An 8,350-nucleotide genomic window follows, 5' to 3' on the forward strand; every position below is an offset into this window, starting at 1 on the left:
CCCGGGAAGAATATGATCAACTGGCAAACGATGCTGACCAGGGCTTGACATATGGAGAGGGGCATGGCAAGACTCTGCGCGCTCAGACGCGATAGTACACATGGTTGGGTAGCGGAGCAGCCTCGCTATACTGAGGGCATGCACGCAGTGCCTCGTCGCGTGGTACCGACACCTGTGGTAACCCCTTGTCATTATAAAAGCAGGACCACACCAGAGAAGAAGAGAGGAGGCTTAGAAGGGAAGGAACCAATTGATTCTTCCCTGGGAACAACTCATGTAACTAGTTCATCGCCACCATATACACCATAGTTGTAGGATGTAGGGCTGCACACAACACATCCTAAACGTGGGTAAGAACATGCGTGTCTTTCTACGTATTTTTGTTCTTGCATTCTTCGATTGAGCTTGCCACGCGTTGCGCTCCTGGACAAAATCAAAATGGGAGTGCCAATCCCCGGTGTCAAAATCTTGGACACAACATACATATATACTACAAGGACATTATAGATACTTATCTTGTTTTAACTATGCTAGTGGTGATTCCAAACTCCCCTGAAAATTTCTTTATCTTACTCTCCGTTTACTTCAAATTTTAGTTCACTTTATTTTTTTTATTTTTTGTTCTTAGTTCATTACTACTTCAATCTCTCTGGTTGAATACAGTAATTCTATAGCAACTTACATAATAGGCTATTTCCAAGTTTGGGAGCAAACGTGGTTGCATTGACAACGTAGCCACACGGGGTTGTGTAGTTGCAAGCTGTAGAGCTCATGTGGACGATACTTTAGGGATATATTGATGTTGTTGTGTGCTGCAATCACCCCGTTGTGGTTCATGAACATCCAGTCATCAACATTGGCACCGTTGATGGGGAAAGTGCTTGATCATTACCTTCCCGGTCACACTTATGACGGGTAAATAATTATGACGGGTGTCTCTACACGCTAACATGAGAAAACATAAATAAAAAGATACTTTTCGTAATCAAAGTATTTCGAAAACATGAACATTAATGTCCTTATTATTACTGTTGAAACACTTGGAGAGCCATTAGAAGGTGCCGCGTGACACAACAATAATTATTTGAATAAAAGGGAAGCACACTCGTGCTGGATATTAATCTTTGTTAGATTAGGCTGTGTACACACCAAGCGCATGGAGAAATGAACCAGCGCGCCCGAAGAAGGCCACGATATTTTCACCGCTCTTGCTAGGCAAGGTGAACTTAGCGGGGTCAATGACCTTTCCCTTTCCAAAAGTCTCATATGTGGTCAGGTTGGTAACGAAGGTAAGCGATGTCACGGCGACCTTTCCTTCATAGTAATTGGTTGTTCCGTCGACCTTGGTCAGGGTCTCCCCAGGAGCAAACACGATCTGCAAAGAAAGAAAAGATCGAAAACCTCATCAACCAACTAGCTAGTTAATCACATTTTGCCCAAGGTGGGAGGATTATTGCACGGTAACCCACCGTTCTCTCGTCGCCACCTTTAGCACCCCATGGACCCGACATTTGCTTCTTACCATCCTTATCAGTGTAGGTGAATGCAATGGAATCAATTATATCACCGCTTTTGATCGTCACACTCTCTAGACGTTGGGGTGCCTCTGTGATGTCAAACTCAACCCCTGCGTCCCCGCCCACAGCTGGGCCATCTTTCTTTGCAGACTTCTGTAGAAGATCGAACGACATGCATGGTTACAAAAAAATTATCCTGTATAATAAGGGCAGTATTGTAGACTAACCTGTGGTGGCATGTTCTGGCACAACACACGGATATTAAGCTCCCTGACGATCATAGCGTTGCTGTTCTGGAGTACTTTGTATTTGACCACACCATGAGCATATGAGAACTCTCCGCTCCCACCAACGATTGCCCATTCGTCGTCGACGCTGTCTACGAAGCTTCCAAGGAGCTTAAGGCTGGACCCCTTGAACCTAAATATCCCCAATCCAACAACAACAAAGCGGTAAAGCCGGTAAGCGAAGAAAATGGGCACATAACGTAGCGATCCCTATACTGAAAGATGTAATTATGCACAAGTAAAACCTCTCATCGGTGAAGTTAATGTTGGTGCAGATGAAATAACGAATGGCGGCCTGTTCGGACCCGAGCGCCATGCCTTGCGCGCGCGCGACGACCTTGGCCGTGGGGCTTTGAGCATCATGTATGGTCCAGTCAAGCGCAGTGATGTTACCGAAAGCATTGGGAGCTCCTGAAGCCAAGATCACCCTCTGGTTGTTGTTTCCTGGCTGGAAGTACTGGTACATGTACAGCTTGAAGGTATGCTCGGTCTGCTCTATCTGCTGGGTGACACGGGAGTTCTGGTAGTAGGAGGGGTTCGCCTGTGCGGCCATGGCTGGCGAGCTAGCTACAAGGAAAATGGACAAGCTGTGGAGTTGATGGCTTGGTTGGAGCTAGGAGGGCTAACTTATAGAGATTTGCAAACATGGCCATATATAGTTCTTGTTAGTATAAGCTAATCACGTGGTACATGCATCGATCCTACTTGCAGATAGTTATCTGCGCTACACATCGGATGCTTCCTTGAAACAGCCGTACATAGTTTATCTTTTGTACCTCCAATGTGAACATCAACATCTTATTGCTTTGGATCTCATTCGTCGCCATTTATACACTAGCTATCCCTTTGTTGCTACAAAATATTGTCGTAATGAGTTAAACAAACCATCAGAATTTATACACTACCCGGGTCCTTATTAGAATTTAAACAACTTTTTTTTTGGTGTGACTATTTTCCAGTCGACTGAAATTAATTTCGTTCTCAGTCACATGTGTCATCAAATTTTATTTGCAACCCATGTTGCAACTATTGAGTAGTACAAATCACAATGCTAATGGTGTAAGACATGATTGAACATGAAGTTGGTTCTCAGCTAGCTGCGTACTAGCAAATCCTTTTTCTTTTGTGATGGAGCACCTTACACTATCCTTCGCCGCGAATCCCTCGCACGGATTTCACCAGCTAGTGTGTATTTTATTCAGTCATGTCAGATTTTCAGCTCGATGTCATAGTTAGAATTATATCAAGCTCGAGCCATCTTGGGTGACTAGTAGTAATATTGATTTTGACTCGATCGATGTCTCCACCTAGGGCGATGCTATACACGATAACTTTACATGTCCGACTGCAGCTGGTATTGGTACGTTTGATGCAGCCTTGGATGCTTGGGAGATCAGATGGGCGGGTAGGAGAACGCTATCCCCTAACGTAACTATCTTGCACCGGTTGGAGTCACCGACAGCTGGGGTCGGAATCAGCAAGGTCACTGCAGAGTGACACGTCATACCCGTATCGTAATACATGCCGCATGGGTCTTCAAATCCAGCTCGATGAGAAAAACAAATAGCATGCACATCTCGATGCATATATATATGCTAGTATCGAGATGAACTTCAGATCTACGCTAACTTCAATAACCTCTTTGGTTATGACATGGTACACGTGATAAGTACTCTCAAACAAACAAAAAAAATCTCTTTGGTTTAGCAGTCTCTTACTACGGGAGAGCACATATGTGCCGACGGCCAAATATCGGAGCCGTCGACACAGGAGATTCCGGCGAACGGCGACGAGGTTGGCCGTCGGCGCATGCTGGAGGTCCCGACGGCCACCCTCGGCACCAGTCTGGCCGTCAGCACAACATGCGCAGGTGGGCCACATCAACGGACTGTGCCGACGGTCACCCTCGGCACCGACCTGCCCGTCGGCACAGCCATTCCAAGGTGGGCCATGCCATCCTCCCCATTACGGACCTTGTATGGTGCCGACGGCAATACCGTCAGCATGCACATGACCGTCGGCACGGTCCGTAGTGCATTTTTTGTGCCCCACCTCAAAACTTTTAAAAAATAAATTATTTTAATTAGGTTTCACGGACCTAGGGTGCCGACACTTAGGCATATTCTTAACGTGTAGGGGGGACTCCCTCGAGGGTCAACCGGGCGGGAATCTTGAGATCATATGGGCTGATCCTTGTTACCACATGTACCTATGACCTAACCAAGCACAAATGGAGGCATAGACCCTCGCTGGGTTATAGTCAAAGGGGTAGACCGCGCGGTCAATAGAACTAGGGTTTCGTCAGAAATTGAGTATCTTGTGTGTGTCCACATGGTATGCACACAAGTTATTTAAGATGATTTTGGATCCAAGGTTAAACCCCCAGGTGTATCCGGCTTCACGGACATGGGGTTCCGACACTTAGGCATATTCTGGACGTATAGGGGGAACTCCCTAGGTGGTAAACCGGAGGGAATCTTGAGATCATATGGGCTGATCCTTGTTACCACATGAACCTATGGTCTAACCAAGCTCAAATGGAGGCATATGCCCACTGGGAGACACCCGCTGGGGTGTAGTCAAAGGAGACGCCGACGGTCACCGTCGGCACAGTGCCGACGGCTGGCGGCCGTCGGCAGATCGTATTTTTCCCGTAGTGTCCCTCCGTTCATAGATAAATGTACGATTGGAATTTTTTTATCAAACTGATTCTATGTACTAGCAGCAATCCCAAACCGGACATATCAAACCGATTAGGGTTCCTCTGCCTCCTGTCGGCAACTGCCTCCGATCTGGCCGCCTCTGTGGCTTTCGGGCCATGGAGGTGCAACGGATCGCGGCCATCGTCAGGCGGGAGGGTTCCGTTTTCTAGTTTTGGGGGCTTCGTTCCCCGTCTTTAAGGTTTTTGTTTGTAGGGGCGGCGCTCAGGTGGTGGTGGCGGCGCCTCGTGCAATAATGTTTCCTCGGCTTTAACCCCATCTCGACGGTGACGTCGAGAAGCTTGTGGGTGTGGTGTGATCTTGAAGGATTTCGTCTGGCTGTGGAGATTTTTGGATCGTCAAGGAGCTTCATCGGCAGTTCATCCTACTTCTTCGTCTCCGGGACGGATGCGGTCTTTTTGACCCGTTCGGAGACTTCCCATCCGCAATCAACAACGTTAGGCTGACTAAGAGAGAAGCGGCACCGCAGCGCGCCGTCGACACGGTCTAGAGGTTAAAGATAAAGGGCTTCTCAAAAATCTCGTTGTAATTTTCGTTTTTCTTGAACTGCTTTGTACTGTTTGATGTTTGTTTTAATGTCAGTATCCTATTCACACACAAAAAAAGATTCAATTTGCTACTTCCAGAGCGAGCACCACCACACCAATTATTTTCATACCTAAGATTATCATCTCGGTCTGGTTCTTGCAAACTCAAAACGTACAACAAGCAATCTCCTGAGATTCCACTAACAGAAATTATGGCCACCTTGATGAGTAAAGGAACTCCAAGGTATTTGAATGGATACGAACCAGACTCACATCCATACAGGTTACAATATTGCTGCATACTTTCCTTAGCTTGACAGAAACAAAAAACCTCTTTTTTATGAAAGTTTATTTTCAGTCTGGATAGTTGTTCGAAGATGCTTAAAATTAGCTTCATATTAAGAGCTTTTTGAAGATCATGCTCCATAAAAATAATAGTATCATCGGTGTATTGTAGAATGGAGACTCCTCCATCAACTAAATGAGGTATGAACCCTTCTACTTGGCCATCCTCTTTAGTCCTAGCTATCATGATTGCCAAAACGTCCGCAGCAATAATAAAAAGAATAGGAGATAAAGGGTCTCCCTGCCTAAATCATTTTTGAGTTTGGAAATGATGGCCAATATCATCATTTACTTTAATACCCACACTCCCCCGGCTGATAAAGTCATTAATCCATTCACACCACTTCGGATGAAAGCTCTTAAGCCCAAGAACTTGTATAAGGAAAGGCCACCTCACCTTATCACATGATTTTCAAAATCTAGTTTCAACCATACCCCATTCAAAATTTTCCTATGCAACTCATGGATGGTATCATGCAAAATTAGAACCCCCTCAAGAATATGGCTCCCAGGCATAAATGTTGTTTGCGTAGGTCTAATCACCTTTTCAGCAATACCGGTAAGCCTATTTGTACCCACCTTAGTGAATATTTTAAAACTTACATTAAGTAAACAAATAGGTTTGTATTGTTGGATTTGAATTGCATTTTCTTTTTTTGGAAGAAGAATTGTTGTGCCTCAATGGGAACAACCGGAGTTCCCCTTGTTGAAATTTATCAAACATATTCAAAATATCTTCCTTTATGACATCCCAAAAAGTTTGATAAAATTCAGCTAGAAAACCATCAGGACTCGGTGCCTTATTTTTTTCCATTTGCATAATAGCATCATGTACTTCCTCCTCTGTGAAGTTAGAAACAAGAATACTATTCTCTTCTTCCGAAAGTTGCGGAACATCATCAATTTGGGACTCTACTAATGATAAGTAATTTGGTTCCTGTGCCCCAAATAGATTTTTGTAATACTCTATGATGTAATTTTTAAGGTTCTCATGACCAACTATCGTACCCTCGTCTTGTTCAAGTTGGAATTTTTTTCCTCCTATGTTTCCCATTAGCCACAAGGTGGAAATATTTTGTGTTATTCCCCCCTTCTTGCACATGCTTAACTTTAGCACGCTGAGCCTATTTTGTCTCTTCATCTCTACAAAGGGATGCAATACGATCCAACGCCTCTCTCATCATACCTCTTTCGGTTTCATAAAGTGGTGTGGTTTCGGCGTTCAAATCCACAGATTCAATGACCAGAAGCAATTTTTCTTTTTTTCTTTTCTATATTGACTACTTAAATTTTTAGCCCACCCTCTTAAAAAGCTACGAAGATGATGTATCTTATTCTGCCATACCTCCATAGACGTACTACCAAAATTAACAGAATTTCATTCCGAAGCTACCATATCATAGAAATCTTCTTTTCTAAACCATGATAACTCGAAAGAAAAATGCTGCTTGTTCCCAATGTGAGCCTGTTCACCTGAGTCTAAAATGAGATGCGTTGATACGTCTCCGACGTATCGATAATTTCTTATGTTCCATGCCACATTATTGATGATATCTACATGTTTTATGCATACTTTATGTCATATTTATGCATTTTCCGGCACTAACCTATTAACGAGATGCCGAAGAGCCGCTTGTCTGTTTTCCGTCTGTTTTTGGTTTCAGAAATCCTAGTAAGGAAATATTCTCGGAATTGGACGAAATCAACGCCCAGGGGCCTATTTTGCCACGAAGCTTCCAGAAGACCGAAGAGAAGACGAAGTGGGGCCACGGGGCGCCGCCACACTAGGGCGGCGCGGCCCAGGGGGGGCCCGCGCGGCCCTAGCGTGTGGGGCCCCGTGACGCCTCCTGACCTGCCCTTCCGCCTACATATAGTCTTCGTCGCGAAACCCCCAATACCGAGAGCCACGATACGAAAAACCTTCCGGAGACGCCGCCGCCGCCAATCCCATCTCGGGGATTCAGGAGATCGCCTCCGGCACCTCGCCGGAGAGGGGAATCATCTCCCGGAGGACTCTTCACCGCCATGATCGCCTCCGGAGTGATGAGTGAGTAGTTCACACCTGGACTATGGGTCCATAGCAGTAGCTAGATGGTCGTCTTCTCCTTATGTGCTTCATTGTCGGATCTTGTGAGCTGCCTAACATGATCAAGATCATCTATCTGTAATGCTATATGTTGTGTTTGTTGGGATCCGATGGATAGAGAATACTATGTTATGTTGATTATCAATCTATTATCTATGTGTTGTTTATGATCTTGCATGCTCTCCGTTATTAGTAGAGGCTCGCGGCCAAGTTTTTACTCTTAACTCCAAGAGGGAGTATTTATGCTCGATAGTGGGTTCATGCCTCCATTAAATGCGGGACAGGTGACGGAAAGTTGTAAGGTTGTGGATGTGCTCGTTGCCACTAGGGATAAAACATTGATGCTATATCCGAGGATGTAGTTATTGATTACATTACGCACCATAGTTAATGCAATTGTCCGTTGTTTGCAACTTAATACCGGAAGGGGTTCGGATGATAACCCGAAGGTGGACTTTTTAGGCATAGATGCATGCTGGATAGCGGTCTATGTACTTTGTCGTAATGCCCAATTAAATCTCACTATACTCATCATATCATGTATGTGCATGGTCATGCCCTCTCTATTTGTCAATTGCCCAACTCGTAATTTGTTCACCCAACATGCTATTTATCTTATGGGAGAGACACCTCTAGTGAACTGTGGACCCCGGTCCTATTCTTTTACATTGAATACAATCTACTGCAATACTTGTTCTACTGTTTTCTGCAAACAATCATCATCCACACTATACATCTAATCCTTTGATACAGCAAGCCGGTGAGATTGACAACCTCACTGTTTCGTTGGGGCAAAGTACTTTGGTTGTGTTGTGCAGGTTCCACGTTGGCGCCGGAATCCCTGGTGTTGCGCCGCACTACATCCCGC

Source organism: Lolium rigidum, chromosome 4 (genome assembly GCF_022539505.1).
Source record: "Lolium rigidum isolate FL_2022 chromosome 4, APGP_CSIRO_Lrig_0.1, whole genome shotgun sequence".
NCBI lineage: Eukaryota > Viridiplantae > Streptophyta > Magnoliopsida > Poales > Poaceae > Lolium > Lolium rigidum.